The sequence below is a fragment of the Apis laboriosa genome, unplaced genomic scaffold, assembly GCF_014066325.1.
Source record: "Apis laboriosa isolate Shangri-la unplaced genomic scaffold, ASM1406632v1 scaffold12_cov154, whole genome shotgun sequence".
NCBI classification, from domain to species: Eukaryota; Metazoa; Arthropoda; class Insecta; order Hymenoptera; family Apidae; genus Apis; species Apis laboriosa.
In genome coordinates, this window is record NW_025221207.1 from 5,094,510 (window position 1) to 5,116,492 (window position 21,983).

The 21,983-nt window shown below is 40.7% G+C and overlaps 1 protein-coding gene across 7 annotated transcripts in view; it reads right to left on the reverse strand.

Moving 5' to 3' along the window:
- Window positions 1-21,983, reverse strand: part of LOC122720392 (transcription factor AP-2-epsilon) — a 236,919-nt gene that overhangs the window by 205,970 nt on the left and 8,966 nt on the right. Inside the window, exon 1 of one of the 7 annotated variants that reach the window (XM_043947086.1) lies at window positions 1,075-1,544. The exons of the other annotated variants lie outside the window; for them this stretch is intronic. The gene's annotated coding sequence lies outside the window, so the exon portion shown is untranslated. Of the gene's footprint in view, window positions 1-1,074; window positions 1,545-21,983 lie in introns of those variants that run through there. 7 annotated transcript variants of the gene reach the window in all.

Consider the following 21,983-nt stretch of genomic DNA (forward strand, 5'->3'; position numbering starts at 1 on the left):
TATTAATAACGATGCATTTATTCTTATATAACGATAGAGATCAAAATCTAACCTAACCTAACTTTTTGTTACACGACCATATTTGATACCTGAATTGTAAAAGACGTCAAACAAAACGAATATTCCAGAAGATTTTCCCGAGAAATGTTTGATATGGATTTGATGAAAAATGAACGAAAAATTGTAAAGAATATGAAAAAAAAATAAACGAAATAATAATATCATAAAAGAAATTGAATAGCCAAGAGAATGACGAAGAAATAGACGAAAACCGAAAGTCAGCGAAAAAAATGTGAATTACACTGTCGACGTTTCAAATCCCCCGGGCGTTCCGTCAACGGATCGAGAACTTAGTTAAGCAAAGTTAAATACAACTCCCCGAGGTAGCACAACTGCCTTTTAATTGTAAACACTTTCACAAAACAAAAAGATAACCCGAGCCATTCCGGTACACGATGATTTTCTGATTAGTCATCGCGTTCAACGAATATATATTTCCATCTCTTTGAATTATTTATTATCATATTTTACATCGACATATTTCAGATTTATAATTTCAGTCTAATTATCATATTACTTAATGCTTGCTTTTTATTAACAATAGTTCAACAATACATACTTATTATGTACATATTACGATTATAATTAGATATGATCGGCATTGGAAAGTATGAATTATGAAGTATGAAAGTAAATTTCACTTTTTAAACGCACAGATATCTGTATTAACGCATAGATATCTGATGTTAAGTATCTTAAAAAATAAAGGAAATGATAAATCTAATATCTGAACGCAAAAAACGAAGTAAAAATTACGTAGATGAATATCCTTATTATCGATTTAAAATTACAGATATTTTAAGAAAGAAGGAACAAATACTCGTAAAATTGATTTAAAATTTCTTAAAACTATCATACACTAGGATTAATTAGATAAATATAACATTTAATTCTTTTTAATTGAATACGAAACGCATTCATGTAACCTGTACATGATGCAAGATAACCTAAATGTTATTCGTCACGTATCGAAAGAACGAAACAACGGAAAATTGAAAGGGAAAACGTACTTACCACAAGTTTTTCAAGACGAGTGATCGATTATTCACGTCCAAATCACACCGAAATAGAGTCTCAGATGACAAAACGATTCAAAATCACAGAGTCACGAGCAACGGTTCGTTTTTTTGAGCGCGAAAATGGTGCAACGTCACACGTCACGAGGACGATCGTTCGAAAAAGCACTCGCGATGTTCTCGCCGAATAATACGTCGTTCGACTCACGTTTGAGAACGCATAAATACGATAGAAAAATTACAAACGCATCTTCTTTTCACTCGTATCGGTGGCCTCGCAAGGATCCATCGTGTCGACGACTCGCGAAACGCAAGGCAAGCGTGCGCAACGCGACACGACACCGAACGTAATGTGCGTCGTTAAGATATTGTCGCGTTTCCAAAGCTTTCGACCTCCTCGCGAATAATAAACATTCTCTAGGTCGACGAAAATACGCAATATCGTCGACTCGGTTGTCCTCTTATTTTCAAATACACACACGCGCACGCTTACTCACAAACACGATCCAAGGCCCGGTAACCTAATACTCGGCTAGATTAGCAAAGGCTAATTCGAAATGCAACCCGCGTCTTCCTCTCTTTCTCATCGACTTCTCGATCCCCTTCTTGCCCTCTCTTTTACTCGCCTCCCCTCTCCATACCTTTCGCCTTTTCTTGTGCGATATTGCTCCGTCCTTCGACTCGTGCCTCTCTCCTTCCCTCTCTTTCTCGTTCCTTCTTTCCGTCCTCCCTCTCCCCTTCTTTCTCACTCCCTCTCACTCTTTCTTTCTCTTTCTCTCTCTCTTTCTCTCTCTTTACCTCACTCCCTTTGTCTCTCTTTCTCGCTCTCACACCCTCACCGAGACTACTTAGAACGATGGCCCCTTATATAATCGGTGAACACTACGATAGCAAAACCCTGCGGTAATAGGACACGAAATTTTCGGAATATCAAGAACTGGACCGGTGTAGCACGATAAAGACGCGTGTGGACGAGGATGAAAACGGCGTTGAGCGCGACGATACACGATGGGAAGGAAGAAAGTGACTTTTGTACGTTGTACCTCCCCCGGTGTGTGTTGCCACCGCACGTGGCGCGTCGCGACGTCGCACTGCGCTCGAGGCAAGAGAGGCGCCGCGGCGCCCCCCAACTCCTCTCGACAGCCTCCCTTCGTAAACCACGCTCCCTACCTCCTCATCCTCCCTTTCGCTTCGTCAGCCCGCCCGCCCGCACCTGCGGCGCGTCCACCACCGATCTTCCCCTTCTCGTTGCACCCCACGGGGGTGTGGTGCCTCCGCCTCCAGTCACATGACGGACCCTGCGCGGCCTCCCTGCTATACGCGCCTGCCGGCGGGGATAGTCTAACCTAACCTACATGACTGCGTGATATAACCTATATGAGCGCGCTTCGTTTAACGCGTCGCGCTTCGTCAACCGATCGCATATACCTCTCCTCGGCTCATACGGTTCCAAAATTTTTCCCTTTACATCTACCTTTATCTTATATAGACATAGCATCGCGAGTATTTATATGAAATAATATAATTATAAATAATAATAATAATAATAAAAATATTTCAACTGTTCGGAAAAGAAATATATTACAATGGGTATAGATGGAAAGGGGAATAAAATGGGAAAAAGATCGAAGGTATGATGAATCGAAAGAAAGATCGAATACACGATCGATATGTATTTCGATAGTTATCGCGTAAACGATGCGTAAACGTGTGTGCGTGCGCGCGACGAGGACAGAGGGCTGGATTCCGCTCACCACACCCTCTTCACCCCTAATCCTAGGACGTACTGGATAACTGTATGACGCCAATACATTTGTGCCGCGTAACACGAAAAGGACGACGAATGCTTAGCATCGTCTGCGCATGACCGATCAATGCCCCTTCCTTCTCCGCAATCACCCCTCCTGACGAGCTACTACTACGTTACTACTGTACGTATACGCCCGACTACGTACCACCCCACCACCCTGTTCCCAGCGAACTAGGACTACAGCCCCTTTTCTTCGTACAGCCCTGCTCCGTCGCTACCTCCGCTGCCCATCCCACCCGGTACTTTCACCCCCTAGAACGAGAGGAAGATCAAGAGAAGAGTGCACGGTTAAAGGAGGAGAAACGTTCAGAGGTGGAGTGAAGAAAAGACTTCCAAGACACGTCGAGACTTCTGTTTCTCCCTCTGGAGATTTCGGCAGGTTTTCACACCGTCTTCCGTGTCTCTTTTTACCGATGTCTCTACTTCCTGTCTTTTTGCCGTGCCCTCGTCGCATTCCTTCTATGCCTACTCCTTTCTTCAGGAATACCATGAATCTTCAATTCGATGGATCTACTCTAGATAAAAGTCTCTCTTCTCACAGAAGAGAATTCGATATCTGAAACGATATTCTTATCCTCGTAGCTGGAATCCTTCGTATTGTTACGCTCTAGTTACGATTCGAAGTCGTCAATGGAGGGAGTAACGTGTATTTAATATCCAGGAAGACTAATCGCGGATAGAACAAATAATCATGTCGATCGATAATCGGAATCGCAGAAAGATCGAGCCATTATTCATCGTGTTTCTGTATTTTTCCCAAATTCCGTAAGGAAAGTGATTACTTTCACGAAGAGGCAACGGTATACACCGTGCCTCCAGTTTCCCTGATCGAACGTTAGACTCGCGGGAGAGGTCAAACCGTCCATCTTCTTGTAAGAGGAGGCGCACCACGCCTATGTTAAATCGTGACTCGATCGAGAAGAAGGAAGCGCCGGTGTTATATTAGCGCCCAGGAACAACCTGATGCGATCCTCCGGGGTATTCACGGTGGTTCGTGAATAGCCCGCGGATAAAGAAGCGAGAAATTCAGGATCGACGAACAACGGGTCGGGCGTTGCGCAATTAACGAGACCAACCGATCGAACTCGTAAGCAACTCGTCGGGTCGACAGGGTCAAATCGAATGATTTTTCGTCACTGAAAAAAATCGATACAGCGCCGTAGATGTTCGATATCTTGCGCTTACCTTGCGGACAATGTTGCATCGTGCGGACATCGGAGTGCAACACGATGCAACTCCTCGATTAGGAGGGCGTTCGATGGGAATTAGACTTCTCGTCGTTGCCCCGATATATCTATCGATGGTCGCCTGTTGCCTGACCTCTTCTCGAGAGCATGAATTAACGATACGAGTGAAATATCGTATGATATGCTTAAGCTATTTTTTCTTATTTCTTTCTTTCCTCGAATTTCTTAGAAATCGGATGATAAGTTTTACTTATCACATATTCGTAAAGATCGCGAAGATAAATATGTTTACGTATCTTGTAACAATGAATAAAGCAAAAAGTTTGATTTATATCTTTCAAAATCATGCTATCCTGGAGGAAGGTGTAAAGAAACGAATGGAAATGAAAATGAAATGTATACGACGACACGGTGACCATAGTTAACGAAATTTTCTTTTCCAATTAAATTTTCTTCGAGATCGAGGTTTGACGGCGAGGTATCATTAAGAAATTTACTTGCCTCGTTGAACGACGTACGTACGATCAAAGACAGAATCTTTCCTGTAACGAAGCTTCGCAAGCTAACCGGGAAGTTATTCGCTAAGAAATCCACTATAATCCACTTTGTTCCAGAGCACATCACATTATAACGCCATAACTCGCTCGTGTGATGCAATTTAACTACCACATCATTACTCCCAAAGTTAAGCCGGTGTAAGTTGGAAATTACTAGTTAAATTGCATATATCCATGCAAGAGCCGAGAGCGCTGTGTAATCTGCCCATGTGTTTATCTATCGGTAGGTAGTCTGCCATATACCGTGGACCCTCTCCATCATCGAGATGGTCACGGAGACCATCTTACCCTAATTACCTAATAATCCGAAGCGATGACCTAACTTTGGCCGCGTCTAAGTGGTTTCCGCGTCACAGCAAGTTGAATGATGTATCTATAACTCCGGTAAATTCTAATAGGCATACTCGAAACACGTGCAAACTTGATTATTCTATAATATTCATTCCTTTCGTTTCCAACAGACAAATATCAATTTTAATATTTCCAATAAAAAAAAAAGAAAAAGAAAGTAAAAGTTTAAATTAAAATCTTCTTGAATTCGATAGAAGGTTGATTTGCAAAGTTCTATAAGTAATAAATAACAATATCTTTCTATAAACAGAAATTTAAAAAATTTGGTTAAATGAGTCTGAAAAAGTATAATAATTATTTACTAAACTTACCCAGCACAATTTCACACACGGCATTACACGCGTAACAAACTCAATCTGACATGATTCCCTTTTTCTATCCGAGTTCTCCTTCCAATAACAGTTTTCTTTTTTTTTTTTTTTCACGTAAGCATCTTTATACGAGAGGGAAAACGATTGATGGAACGACAGAATCAATAGATCCCGGATGATCCGTCCGCTGCCATAAACAGATCCTACTGAAATCGATACTGATCCCCTATTGATCACGAGGACCGCAAACGCGACGCGTCCTCGGTTTATATCCTTTCACGTTTCACGAACAGCTCGAGGCTGTCAGGTGCTACCGCCGTCAGGACCGTAAAAATGTGCGTATCTGGAGCTGATTTTTCTGAAAACATTCGTGCATCTTGAAAGCCCACTGAATAACCTCCCCTTCTTCTTNNNNTTTTTTTTTTTTTTTTTTTTCTTTTTTTCAACCGCGGGCGGTGAAGAGCTTGTTGACTTAAGCGCGTGGCAAATTTCGTCCTTTCAAACGTTTTCCACCGCGAATACGGCTCCTCTACCCCACGCTTCTTCGAGGATTACGCCCACGAAATGGTTCTGTGTACTCGCTGCATCGTATTGTTACATCGATCCTTTTTTGTGAACTCTTTTTTTTCTTCTTTTCTTTAATATTGATTGAAACTCTTTTAAAATAACTACAAAAAAAAAAAAACTATTTACACACTGTTGCTTTTCTAGGAAGCATATTTTTATCAAGTTCTTTTATCAAGCTTTACTTTCCTCAATATCAAATTTTTGTATTCGTATGAATTCGAACTTCTGTGGAATGATACAAAAATATACTAATTAATATGTATAATATAAAATGTAACTTATGCAATGCATCCACGTGATAAATTAAGAAAATTTATAGCAATTATGATTTCTCTTGGCATTTTTTACAATTTATCAAAAATTGATATAACGAGAACACGATAAACACGTTTTCGAGCAATACTAATTTATTTTATCAAATATCCTGAACTTTTTTCCGGGCCATTACGCGTTCGTGTTCGACGGTAGACTTTGAGGTAAAGAAACTGGAAGTCGAACTTTCGTAATTACAATAAACAAGTCCCGGTTGCCGCGATAAAACGCCCCGCCACCAAGCACAAACGCCTCACGGTAATAGCATGCAAATTGTTGGCTTACCTAACGTCTGGACTCCTTGGGTTCTTTTGAAATGTGATTTCTTACTACTTTGAATCCGAACAGGGTTTACCGCCCTTTGAAGCTTGATATTTTTGTAAGAGGGTTCGAGAGTCTTCCGCGCGAGCGGAATATCGAGCGCGATATTATCGCGGATTTATTTTCATCACTGTGAAAATTGTATCTTCTTTTCCTTTTTTCTTTTTTTTTCTTTTTTTTGATTTTACGATCCATTAAGAATATTATATCGATTCACTCGCTCAATAAAATACCTCGTTTTAATTTTTCCATCGACTTCTTCGCAATCTAATCCAAGAACCTCCATAAACCATAAGCATCCATAAACCGATCCAGGAAAAGCTGACATCTAAATAAATACAAGATTCCGCTCGAATCGTTCCACCCCCGAGGAAATCGCTTCGAATAATAATCCCCCTCTCCGTCCAAACCATAAGTTTCTCGCCGCATCCTCCGCGGCAACGGAACCGCGTTCCGAAATTAGCGTTCATCTTTGCCAGGCGAAACACGGAAAGACGTATGCATCCTAGGTATACAGGTACTTATACGGCCATTCTAATAACAGTATGCCAAGCCTCTCTCGTCCCACTATGAGCGACGTTCTGTCCGTTCCCGTGGCCGTGCCGAATCGCCCGCAGCGTGGCGTGATCCGGTAGCATTTGAAAACGGCACACGTCCCGATACCGTCTCCCTGCCCTTCCTCGCATCGAAGGAATAAGGCCCGCAAATCGGCGCTCGTATATATACGATATTTGCACCATTATCCGATTCTAATAAGCGCGTGTCAATTCCTCTGGTCGATAAAGAAGAATCCCGGAATACGGTTAGGGAAGAATCGTCCGTGGCCTGTGGCGTGGCGTGATCGAGTGGTATTCGAAAGCGAGCCGAATTCCCTGCATCCGAATTTCGAAACGCATCGGTAGTAGGCGAGCGCCATGTTGAGCGCCTCTTAATTCGTGATAAAACATTGGTTCGCCTCTTATATGAGCATTCGCCGTGTTCACCCACGGCGTGAACACGATCCTCGGATATCCTCCTCCCCCTCCCTTCGGGATTCTCCTTACGGGGCGCTTACGTGCATGCTAAAAGCTTGTTCGAAGGAAGCGGTGCGCTGGAAAAAAAGAGCGCGAAAATACGAAAATACGAGGAGGAGTTGCGCGCCGACGAATCGTTCCTAACATCGTTTTGCGTATTCCAAGCTGATTAGCATAAGTGCCTGTGAGAAGGAAACGATTTTTCCGTGGCTAGATCCTACGTTTCTAGGAGAAGAAAAACAAAGGCTCCGCCTCGAGGAGCCGTTAATATATCCTTCTATCCTTATTCATATCCTCTGACGACGCCTCGCCATGTTCATTTCGCTTCCGTCACGATTAACCGTGAAGCCGTATACTGCGAAATTCATCGATAACGTTCGATCATTTTTATCTTTCCATGTATAACCTGATCGTATATGTACACGTACTTACACTAGATACTTGTGTATACGTGTGTAGAAGAGGTAGCAGAGGTGCTAGTAGATTGCTCGGAAATGCTGAAGAAGAGAGAGGGGAAAAGTCGGCAGAAGAGCGGCGGAGAAGAGAAAAGATTCGGGGTCCTGGTACGGAGAACTCTGAAGAGACTTTATCATCGCGCTCGGTCGCTCGCCTCTCTCATTAGTTGGCTGGCACGCCGCCCCCGGGGCCGGCTTGTGCGTGAGTTTAATCTGTGCGCGAACCGTGGAGAGCGCGTGTATGCGTGAACTCACCGCTCGTCCTCGCTTAACGCGCACCCGTCCCGTCCTGGACCCGCACACGTAGCCCTCCTCCTCCTCCTCCTCTTCTTCATCTTCTTCTTCTTCTTCGTCTTCGTCTTCTTCGTGATTTGCTCCGTGCACAGCGCGTTACGAGCATCGTAGTACGCGGGACGCATGATCCGCTCGGCGTGTGCGTGCGAGACAAGAGATGCAGCGTGGGCGGCGCGCACGCTACGGCATTCCGGAGCTGGCCCGGCAGCAGCGGCACGAAACCGCGTAATATGGGAATGCGTGGAGGCTTGATTTTAAGTGGAGAGAACAAATATCCCTCCCGATGCGCGTCGGGACCTAGACCTCAATTATCATGGAATCCCGACGGGATAAATTCGAGGTTAGAACCTCGGGGACCTGGAAGAAATTCAAAGATCAAGGAAGGGGATGCTTGGTTGGGTGGATACGGAGGAGAGACTCGCGTGAGAGTTTTTCAGTTGAATGGAAAACGCGTTCGATCGATCGCGTTTTAAAAGCAAACTTTCATGAACGAGATAAACTTATCATCCCTCCTCCATCCTTCTTCTTCTCGATACTTCTTTTTACCAATAAACATTAAACTGTACATTATTCATTTCCTTTTCCGATAGTTCCACATCCCATGGATCCTCTTCCCAAAATCCGTCCCGGAATCTTTTCCCTCCTCGATTCGGCTTAAGAAAGGAAATCGTCCCCCCAATCGTCGTGCACGATTCAACTCGATTCGACGTCGAATGGATATCCCCCTTCAGACGGGGCAAGGGAAAGACAGAAAGGAGGAGGAGGAGGAGGAGGAGGAGAATGCACTCGTCATTACGCGGCTACGTGACGATCAAAAGGAGGCCTGCCGGTATTTACAGCAGTGCCGGGGCACGGATCGCGCGGTTACCCGATCGATCGTTCAGCTCCTGTCGCGCGGAACCCCAACCGAGCGTCGAGCAATTCTCGTTCTTCAAACAACGCCAATATGTTGGTTCGTGGGTCACTGCTTTGGCACGAAACTCGTACACACATGGTCGGTGGCGGTGAGGGAAGAAACGGAGGGAACGCGGGACGGGGCCGGGGCGGGGTGGGGCGAGGGGGATGGCGTCGTCTGCCGGCGGTATAGGGTGAAATTTAGTGCGGGATATAAGGGACCCTCCCGAGCTTGGCCTAAGGCGGGGTTTACAGCCCTCCTTGTGAATCTGGCCGTGTGCGCATACATTTTCAAAACTCACTTCGATCCACCAGGTTGGAAGGGATCGCATTGTCGGAGACAATTCTCTATCTTTTCTACCTCCGCCCCATCTCTCCTCCTCTGCCCGCGTTACCTCCCTTCCCCAGAAGAAGGCTGCTTCCTTCTTCTTCCTTTTCACGCGACGGGGCCAGAGCCACGCGTCCAACGGATACGATGTTGTTGGACGTTGGAGAATTTCTCGAGAGAACTTGCCCCCCCCCTTCCTGAGAAGAAAGGGATGCCATCTCCTCCCCAACTCCTCTCCCCTCCCCCTCAGGTTTTCCGCCCTTCGCACCACTTGGCGACGACGCGTCCGACGCGGCCCAATTAAACTTTTAGTGCCCGGTTAAACGCGCGCGCGTCGCCCGCTTTTTCTCCAACCAACGCTCCGCACCGGTGTTAACCGATGAAAGGGAAAATGCGGATACGGTTCAAGGGACAATTTTCTGGATATCGAACTTTTTCGTTGTGTTGTATGGATGGATTATACGGTAAGGTAAAGGTATTTCATATAGATGTTTATTATAATGGGTATAATTTCTTTTTTTTTTTTTTCGAATACGCGATGATCTATAATGTGCAGAAAATAGAATTTAAAGAAGAAAAATCTCAGTGCGGTATTCAGTATGGATCGAAAGAATGTGCGTTTACTAAAGATAGTTAATATTCTAATGATAATTTCTAAAATTTAAATGTATATATATATATATGTGTGCGTGTCGTTGTATGAATATGTAACTTGAGAAAGTTTGATAATTTTTTGCAATCGAAATGTTATTCGCATTTTTTGGTATACGGAATAAGAGTGAAACCGTGCGGGAATAAAATACAATATTATTTCAACGGGAGAGTAAATAAATGTATGACAAACGCGCGCGCGCGCTGTAATTAAATTTGTTTCAAATACGAGTTTTATTCAACGATCAAATATCATCGATACAATTGCGCGGCCGGAATTACGGTTCAATCACGATCCAATATTTTCCATGTTTAAAGCAAAGTGACGGAAAATAGAAAATAATGTGCGTATGCACGGAATCACATCCGATGGTTTATTTCGTTAACGTTACGTTATTTATACACATTTGCGTATATATTTTCTCCGAATTTGTTGCCAAACTGTTTTCAACCATTGATTCGATACGAATCATCGTAGTAGATGATTCCTCTATTAACGATCGGTTAACGAATTATTTGAAACGCGAAAAACGCGGTGAAATAAAAAATAGAGAGGAAAAAAAAAAAAAAAAGGTTAGGGAGAAAATTGGAAAAAAATAAATAAAATCAACAGCTTCGATAGTTATTTAACGCGATAATTGTTCAGCCCGCTTTATTTCGTATAGGAACCCGCGGAAAGTAGTTAACGTATTGAATTTCCGTCAATGTCGAGTGAATAAATGAAAATTCATGAGTAATCGCCGCCCCGGGCTGGATATTTTCGATCACCGCCAACAAGCCGGGTCTCGCTCTTAAATCGTAGTCTTAAAAACATCATGCGATTGTCCAAATATTATAGGAGCAAACAGTTCGCGGTTCGTTAGTACGCTCGTATAATTTGACGAATTTGTAGAGAAAACTTTGGTCTGATTGAACTTTTATTTTTTTCTACCATAGAATCACAAAATGTACGAAAATTTCTATGCGATAATAAAACCACTCTACTGCTTCTTTCGTTTAAAAACGTGCTACTTAATTTTAAACGTCCATTTCATTTCGTTGAAAACATCGTGTTAAGTGAAATATAATAACATCTAACTTTTCAATATCCATATTTCTCCCTTTATATCTCTTTACCTATCATTCAAACGAGTAAAAAAGTGTATATCAAGAAGATATGGAAGTACCATATTGTACAAGAGATACCCTTTTTCTAAAGTTATCTTAAGAAAACTCATACCTGAACAATTTCAAGAAAATTCTTCTTCTTACGCGAAATTATCTCCACGAAGAAGCTAAACTAAGCTAACTACGCGTTGCGTGCAAAGTTCCAATCACTGACTTATCCAACGATACTTTGTTTATCGGTTGTCGTAGTCATGTCGAATGTAACGTGACATCGTTACAGCCAACCAGATCGCACGAAAGGAAGAGTTACGAGCCGAAAGAAAAATTATGACGGGGCTCACCCAACGCGATCAGCCGCGATCACGCGCACGTGGACGTATACAGGGTGTTTCAGGACAGGTGGCACAGGCAAGGGATATCATTACAGGGGATTCTGATTACAAAAATTAAAACACTTCATATTGAATCAAACTTGAAATAGTTCCTTGAATAACTTGACCATTTTTCTTCGAACGAAAATTAGAAATCGAATAGTAAAATTATTACATTTTACTTTTCGTTCATATAATTAGAATAATTCCTATCTATAATTCGTTCAATTCAATTAATCAAATAATCGAAAACCTTTCAATCGGAAAGTAAAACGAAAAAAATTCTTTTCTTTACTCCTTTTGTTCCTGACACCCTGTATACGCACGAGTTAAATCCTCCTCCCTCTTTCCAGTCGCCTTCCGCCCCTTCCGATTCCTCCTCCTCTCCTCCACCTTTCATCCAGAGTCGATCTTCATCCTCCTTTTCCACCTTCCCCGAAAACATATTTCTCCTCTTCCCATCCGAGAAGCCGTGTTACCTGTGCGTGTGCTGATCCGCGCTCGCGCGAATACATCCCTCCTCTCCCTCCCTCCCTCCCTCTCTTTCTCTCTACTTATACGCAAGACGTATATATTTTAGCGGCGCTCGAGCGCCCCGCGGGCGGTCCCCGAAAGTTTGCCGATTTAAGGATCAGGAGGAACATAAATTGAAAGTAATGGCTCGGTGTGTACGTGTCAGGTCGGATGTCGACGTGCATCGGGGGCCCTGGATGACCGGCCGCCTCTCGCTGCGGCGGTTCTGACCCGTCGCGACGGTGCAAACGTTGTCCTATCACGAAACCCGCTTCTCCTTTTCTTCTTCTTCTTCTTCTTCTTCTTTTTCTCTTCCTTGCTCGAGAGGGTGCCGACGCTGTCCTCTATGTGCACACCCTGCCAATCCGATCGCTACGCACGGCAGCTTGTAAAACAACCGTCGTACCAACGTATGTACGCCAGGTTCGGTATATTTCGAGGAGGAAGAGGGAGGGAGCGGCAGCAGGCGCGAAAGTGGAAGAGGAAAAAGGAGATCATCCTCCATGGAGGGGGAAGGGGGAGGAAAGGAGAGAGAGAGAGAGAGAGAGAGAGATGGGTCCGTAGCCGTGGGCGCGATAAGGTGTCTCGAGCCCCGGGTGGTGGGCAACCACCTACTGGGAGTTAAGAACTCTAAATTACGCGTGGACATGGGTTTATGTCTTCATCGGTTACAGCCAACGACCGGTCTCCGTGGAACTGACGTTCCGGTTATTCCCGTAGCTTTATCATTATATATATATATTTCTCGCTTTTCCCCCGTTGCTCGCGTATAAATTGCTCTGGAGTTCGTGTAAGGAAAAGGAAAAAAAGAAGAAGGAAGAGAGAAAGAGGAGAGGAAAAAGAAAAGGAAAGGGGGGGGAACCTCGAGTAAGCGGTTCATAGTTGGCACGCGGGGGATCCGAAATCGTGTATATATGTGTATGTATATGTATATATGTACGTATATATGTATATATATACGTTTAACGAGAAATTAACCGTGGCCTCTTCCATGCGCCGCTTTTTGCCCCGTTGCTAATTAACAGGCATCGCGCCGTTACGGGTTAATTAATTATTTTCGAACTCGCGCCCTCTCCTTTCCCCGATATCTCGTTTGTTTTCACTCCCGTTCTAATCGATGAAACTTTTTGGAACCCGCTTTTATAAAGTGTAGATATCGTGGATATTGTTTCGTCGATATTGTGTGTTTCTTTTTATTTATTTATTTATTTTTTTTTTTTCGAAGAATTTCTTAGACAATACACGCGACACATTGAATTTATCGACGCGGGACACGTGTGCTACAAAGCGGAACAATACCAGAAGCCACACCGACGAGAATCATCCGACTTTCTTACGGGGAAACGCCTTTAACATAACCTAATATCCTAACGCAGTTCAGTCATTTCCTGGTGGCCATATAGCCGTCCCTAAAGCGAGTCCCCGGGGAGAATTTTGTCAAAGGATCTTTATTCTACGTGGACGTATAATACACTATTGCGCCCCGGGCGAAAGGGAAACGTGATACGGTGAGTGTCACACCGCAAAAATTTCGATTACGCACCAACGCGTTGAGAACGGATCGTCAACGACCTATTTCTTTCTCCAACGGTTGGTATCCGCCAATCGTTGTTGAAAAATTGTAATTAGAAAGTCAACGGGATCTCGTTCGAAAACCAGTAATTATTTGTCACATTTTCATCGACGTGTTTCGAACTGTCTGGGACAGACAGTAATATATTTCTTTAAAAAGAAAATTTTTGTAAGTTGAGTTACAGTTTGCGATTGATTAAGAGAAGTATAATTTTTCTTTTCTTTTTCAGAAGGGAGAGATCATTCGAAAATTTACAATTATCGATTCGATTCATTCGTAAAAAATCGTCTCAAATTCGACTCTAAATGATTAATAAACGTTATTCTATCGCATCACTAGATTGCTTGCTTCCATCACGTGACATTAAAAAAAAGTCCTCGCCAATGCCATTAACCACTTCTTAATCATCCCTAGCTTTTTGCCGTTTGCAATACCACGGGGATTCGTCCACCGACCTGACGAACGTCCGATTGGCCGGATGCAGTTCGACTTCAGTTTTAAATATTGAAATATGAAAACGTCAGGGCTTTGAAGCACGACAGACTAGCACGGGCGGGAAGGCTCGCGTTTTGTTTGACGTTCGCCGTATTTTCAGAAATTTCAACATCGTACATCGCCCGAAAACCCTGCCCTCTCCGCCGATCGATCGAAATCACGGCCGGAAATCGTATTTCCTCGCGCGCAAAGTACCCGAGTTGGATCACATTTTAATAACAGAGTTCGTAAAAAAGTTTGTGTCACCGATAATACACGAAACGATAATGGATATCGCAGAGAATCGTTGAATAAAATTATTATTATTTACCTTGTGCTGATCTGATTATTCTTATTCATTAATGTTTAACATATACAATATTTATTTATACGATGTACTCGTTTAGAAAAATAAAATTGTTACAATAGTATTCTCTAACGAATATCATTGTTACAAACCTACTATGAACGATTCGCATTAAAAACGACAAAATATCTAAAGAATAACAAATATGTTCGTGTTCATATCATGAATAATCTTAAGACGATAATTTGGAAAGATGACAACAATTATACTCGAATTACACATCTCGATGTACCTTGCCCCCTCGAATTTTCGATCTGTGGTTCGTGCCACTCGAACTTCCACGCCACGATCCTTTCGAGTCTTCTTTTTTTCCTGATAATTACAAGAAGGAAAAACAATGGGCTCAATCACGCTGCGGAACAATGGCGAAATACAACAATTGCGTGTAGGACCCCCCATGAAGATACGCGCCCAGCTGGTAATTGGACGTTGGCTTGCAGGGAGCCCTACGTGCCAAGTGCTCAAACCCCTTCGCCGCTAGATACTTGCATTGTTTATGCCTCTCGTTCGTTCTACGTGCATCTTGTATAGTTAGAACAGGGCTACCGGCGTGTTACGCAGTTAAGGACAAGCGATTCTCTGGCAGCGCTTACTCATTCAAGAGAAAGGGAATCGCTAGTTAAGCCTAGGTGTCTCATTAATGAAAGATTAAAGCTCGTTATCAAGCAGATTATTCCGTATAAATAATATCAGTTTTCCATATAAGAATAATCCTTCGTTTCGATAAATTATTTCTAAATTAGAAAGTTCGTTTAACTTTTATAATGCGTACAGTATATTTTATAAAGATTTTAAACTTTGCAAAAAAAATATCGTCTTCTTGCTTCCTGTTTTTTCTTTTTTATGGAACGCTTTAACGTAACGATGTGTCGTGTAAAAAAATTAACCCCCTTTGGAATTTATGTGATTCTTCATACGAGAAATGATTGTACGAAATGATGAAACGTGAGAGAAGATAGTGGTGTAAATTAGAAAAATGTTCCGATTAACAGAGGACAAGGATGATAAAGAGAAATGGTTAATAATTCAGAGAAATATTTATGATGAATAGCATGTCGAATCTGTATTAGTTTAACGATTCCTCTGATATTATAAAGCGCGAATAGCCGATGGCGTTGCGGTACTTTCCGCTTCTTACTCGATTCCCGCCCAAAACCATGAATTTAGTTTTCTACACAGCCCAAGGCGATACGCCTATAATATCAATGTAGCGGTTACATTCGATTGCAATTGAAATGCACGATTTCATTCGCCACACGCATCTTCCCGTCACGCTAATTTCGCCTGTGATTTGTGACGCCCACCCCCCTCCCTCCTCCCCCTTCTTCTCTATGATTCACTCCAATTTTTATCATAAAGCGTCTTCGAATATTGTAAATCGTTTGAGATTTCGATATATCGATACGAAGCGAAATCCGGGAAAGAAGAAGAGTAAAATATAAATCAAACGTTATCTCACTCAAATAACTGGAAACAATTTGCATCTAACAAAGTAATAACAGTGCTACCAGAAATAGAAATTGCGATCAATTTTGAAAACGTTTCATTAAAATTGATAATTCACGACGTTTCATTGTTTATAGTCTCGATTTCTTCGATAATATTCGGTTAGCGTGTTTCATGCAAAAATACGTAACGTAAGGCGCGTATAAATCCGACGAGGAGTATCTGGTATCCGGTTGGACATGTATTATCGACTCTATTTTGAACCAGTTTCGCGCAACCACACGTCACGATTTACTAGGGTGCAGCGGGACAGGAATACTTATAATGCTGGAACTGCGTTGTAATGGATTATAATAATTAAAAGCGCTCCTAATAATTCACTTTCCACCGTGATTAATAATGTTTGAAGCTTGATAAGGCATATCAAACAAAAAAAAAAAAAAGAAAACAACCCTTGTCAATTTTCTTGTAAAAATTTCATTTCGATAAATATTCTATTAATCTATCGTAGAATATGCTGTACATTACATTTCATTGGAAATATATTCAATACAATTTCAATAAATTGTAAAATTACAAGTAGATTCGATGATTAAAAGATTGTTTTCGATACGAATTCTTTAATTATTCTTCACGATCTTCGAATCTTTTATGATTGTTGGATCTCATCGACAAATCGTTGAAATTTATTTTTAAAGAGAGATTTATAAATTCTCCGTTATAAATTGCACACTGTAGATCCGATTTCTAGCAATTAAAAGTATAAAAACATCGTTCCACAGGTCGTTTGAATCGCGAAAAATTCTTCTTTAAAAGCTTGTGATAACCAGTATCTCCTTCTCGACGGATTCCTAGCTTTTTATTTCGTTCGCGAGCACGAGGGGGATGGGGCGTGAGGGGTTTGAAAAGAAGAAGTTTTAAACTGCGGGAACGTAAGGAAAATGCTTTTCTTTTAATAATTTCAGATAAATACGAAGAGGGCGAATCCCCGTCTTTTGTACTCGCCCTGGCTGAGATCTGTAAAATTTTCCCGGTAATTGACGAATCCCTTTACGCCACGATTAATTCAACGAAAATCTGTGGCCAATCCTATCTAATGACTGGAAATTCGATAGTGTTATCGCAATTGAAATTTCGATTCTTTCTTGATATATAATATACTTAAAAAATATCTAAATTATTTAACAAGACAGAAGTCATTTCATTTTATAATTGATTATTTTTTTTCCCTTGAAAATAAATGTAAAAAAGATAATCTAATTTCAACCCTTTAATTTCGTAACGATACGTTTATCACAAATTTTCACACGTTTTAAGATAATCCGTGAGACGCTCAGAGACAAAAGACCGTCCTGTTATTAAAAATTATCCATTTCAACACCAATAGAATTAACAAATCATCCGTGGGAAAATTTTCTAGAAAAATGTCGATCCATCTTTTACATGGAACGTTAATACAATGGGAGCGTAAGCGTCGTATACGTAAAAACGATCGATTTCGTTTAGGATGTTCCGTTAACAAGCGCGCGCTGTGAAACGAGACACGATGGACAAAACGTCGTCGATGGAAATGTTTCGAAAATTTCGAGCTGGCACGAATGTCTCAGAGCAAAAAAGACCAAGCACTCAGAGCGCAACTTTTCCATCGGCGGTCCGCCCGGGGGCGTAAAATCGTGAGGTCTGCCGTTCCCTTCGCTATCCGCGTATTCACGGCCCGAGGTCTGAGATCCCGGCCATCTGTCGAAAATCCTGATTTTACATTTTCCTTCTCGTTGTAGTAAGTAAATCGCAAATCACGGCATTCGCGCGTGCCATCCCTCCCTTCGAATTCGAGAATATCCGATATCGAAATTCTTAATAATTTTCTCAACAATTTTCGACCATGAAATTCTAAAAACGTGAACTACGCGTTGACCAATTTTCGCCTGTCAAACGACGAAAATTTGCAAATTGAATTTGCAAATCTCTTCACGGAAGGACATTTAAAGTTCTAGCTGAATTAAAAGGATACTTTTAAATTAAATTCGAAATTATTGAATTGTTGTGTGCGCGATTTTTATGAAAAATCAATTAATCGTCTGAAACAATCCTCAAGTTCATGAGAAACAATTAACTCGATTCTAGGATTTCAGATAGTTCAGATGAAACAATATAGATATAATTGTGATAATCTTTGAGTACAAAATTTTCACGTTTATGAACAACTGTGTAGCTTTGTCTGATCAAGTGAATGGTGCCCACGAAATGTCTGGGCCACTGTAGCCTCCGAACTTCGATAATCATACAGTTCAATGCGCCACAAAGCAAATCTATGCGCGGTAATCTCCTTGCGAAATATGAATTTTCATAACTTTATTTCATAACTCGAGACAATGGTGTAAAAGCGGATCAAAGCTCGATCTCGATGTACAGCTGTTAATTATTTTTGTGAAACTCGTCCAAATGTTTCGAGGATATTAAGAAATTTTATTATTTAATAAAATTGGAAAAGGTATATAGTTTTAAAAGCTTTTTAATTGGACAAGTATGGTTGAAATTATTAGAGTTATTTTGTTTGTTTAAATTCTTTTCGAATTTTTTGATACACAAAGAATCGTTTAATAAATGTCAGATATAAAGTGTTTAAGAGATTGAATCTTTTTTTGTGAATTTGATTTTTATTTTTATGTTGCAAAATCTGCAACATTCATGAAACCATATAAAATAATTATACTTTGATATATACGTAAGAATTCTCGAAAATTATTAAAAAGTTTTAATTACGATTCATCGAGTTACTATTTCTAACTAGATTGAAGAATTAGAAGCCAAATTTTCCAGTCAATGGGATACGTAAAAATAAATCTGTTCTTAAACAAATGTAGATGAGGAGAGGCGAGGATTTCCAGAAGATGTCAAGATCGCCGCAACCACAATCACTCAGAATGTCTTCCTCGGTTACAGCGTTCATATATCCCATGAGAAACCCCTTTCTATCTTACCACTGTGGGTAGATTATTGGGACGATATTAGAACGTAATTGATTAATACTATAATTTTGGACAAACGCGAATATCGACAATATCTCAACGAGAAACCTACATGATATATTATTTATAAACCTTAAGTTCTTAATTTTATAATATTCAAAGAAATATAATGAATGAATTAAAACAAGAGAAAATACCTGAAAATATAGAAATAATCTAATCTACACGTATCTAATCACATATTTACATACATATAAAACACTCTAAGAAAGAAATTATTATTCGATTATTGATAAATTCGTTATCGCGTTAAAAGAGAAAAAAAAGAAGCTGCAATCTTCAAAAATTAATCTCGACGACAAATATACTCTTGTTAAAGATCTTTCGTTGTTATTACCTCGTGTAAAAAAGTAAATCAATGAACTTTTGTCATAGATCGATACGAACGATCCGGTTACAAACGGTATCATTACCAGACCGTGATAGAGAATAGTCGAATTGTTAACGCGCGTCCGGCCACGGTTAATATCAACGCAACATTTAACAAGAAACGAACGTTAAATACGTCAAAATATCATGGTTCTGGCTGGCACGGAGTTCGGACGGTTTAGCTGGCTTTGATCTTTGTACGTAACGGTGCTCAAAGTCTGTTACAACGGTGAATTATACCCTCCAACTCCTGTCGTTTAACAACAAAGCGACCTGTTTCGTTTGGTATATGTTCCCTTCCTCTCTCTCTCTCTCTCTCTTTCTCTCTCGTCTATTTCTCCGCTTCTATGCTCTCTTCGTCCATTTCTGTGAATTTCTATCGTCCCTTTACGTGCTTCCGGGGGAGGAAAAAAAAAAGGCGAAAAACGAGTTAATGTCTCGCGGCAGGATCCAAAGCGTTCCCGTGCTTTATATCATTTACCACGGAACGAGAAGAACCGGCAGCATAGCCAGATAATGATGACACGATCGTTTAACGCGTTTAAGGACATTAATTGCTCGTCACTGTTACGAATTTGGAGGCCGGAGATCTTTCGTGAAACGAGGGGGATGGAATTTTTCATGAGGCTATGATATGGGCGCAAAATAAAATTAAAAAAAAATAAAAAGTGACGAGATAAATATTATTGATAAAACGGGGAAACGGAATATTAAAATAGGAGACTCGAATTATAAACGATTATTATACTTGTACGATTCAGAAACTGGTTAAAATCAACGAAACTGTAGCCTAACACGATGATTTTGAAACGTATTATTATGTTAAATGTAAAATGATTGAATGAAATGTTATTGACAAATCTGGAAAATGGAATAACACCAATATCGAAAATAAAAGTTTCAATTTTCCTCCACAATTATCCACAAAATTAATAAAACAAGTTCGATAATGAAGTTGAAACATCTAGAACTATAAATTATATCCATGGGGATAGAATCGAATTTTTTATCTAAATATTTGAAATTTTACAAAACGATACGTATTGGTAATATATAAATGGCAAAATAAATATTACTTTTAGCTTTGGAATACTGCACCAAAAATATAAATTTTGAACAACCCTTCCCAAGCTTTTTTACAAGCTCGTTAAAATCAATAAATAATAACCATGATGCATATACTAGATTTGAATAAAATAGATACAAAAAATTAAATCTTCCACAAGGATCGAACAAAGTTATAACTATTTCGCAGAATAATACGTTTTCAATCTTGCCTTATTTTCTACTTATATTATCTATCCCTTCTCTACAATTTTCCCATCATTATTTCTAACAATTTCATTAATATATTATATAAATAAGAAACTAAGATTATAAATACAAATTTTAAGAAACACTTCCCCACTTTTTACAAGCTCTTTTTAAAATCAATAAAATCCTAGGCCTAATGCCATATGATGACGAACCGTAACCGATTCTAATTAAATAGAACAAGCTCGAAAAATAGCAGAACGAAAAGGTTTCAGAGCCATGATCGTCTAAATCCGCGAGGAGGCTTTGGGCGAAGCGATTCGACGAAATTCTAGCCTCGAACCCGGCCCGGCATAGATCCACCCTCGCTTCTAACCACACATAAACGGTAAGGATAACCTAGCATTTTATACGCAAGATCTATGGAGGCTAAGCAATAACGTTTAGCGATAATTCTAGGGTAGCCACGGGGCCTCGGGCCTTACGGATGACTTATGCTCGCTCAAGTTATTTGAACTCGTCGGTGCATCGAGTGGTGGCACAGTGAATCGTCCCCGACGTCTTTGTCGATGCTCTGTGCAAATGTTAGCAGACAAGACGTACGCCGAATCTCCAGTGTCTGTTGTCTCGTTGATGGAGCAGAGAGAGGTAAGATCTTGGTCTTGGTGAAATTGAATTGTACCCCCTTTCGCAATTTCCACGTGAATGATGTGTATGGTATGGTACGTCTCAACTTATTAGCAGCCAAGTATTATCGATCTACGGAGAGATAATGAAACTTGAATTTATTAATGAAGATATTTTTCGATTGAGTTAACGTTCGACAAATTGAAACTTTCTGTCTTCTTTACTTTACCGATATTTATCTCTCGTTATTTACAAGCTCTTCAAATATTTGAATCATTATTTTGCAAATAAAATTTCCAAGGAAAAATCTGATAGTTTTAGTCACATCGATTCACAATGGACGAAAGTGAACGCTCGTTGCAGTTCTTCGAAAAGAAAATTAATCCAGAAATCATGCTTGAGAAATTGTCAAAATTTCATTCACCTTGCGAAAGCTCTATTTTCCGTCACCAGGGTCAGAAACAAACATCATTCATTCATATCCCGAATAATTATTAATCCTCCTTTGGACGTGTATAATTTTCTCTACTAAGCTCGCTTTCTAATCTCGCATCCATCTTCGAATTTACCTTCCACTTTCTCCGATGGAACGTAGTTTTTTTTTTTTTTCCATCAATCTCCCGACCAACCAAACGTGTGTGTAAACGAGTAAAACTCGATGACGAGCAACCGACCCTCATCTGTAAATGGAGGAACCGCAGAAGTGTTCGACCAGCACAGGTAGTA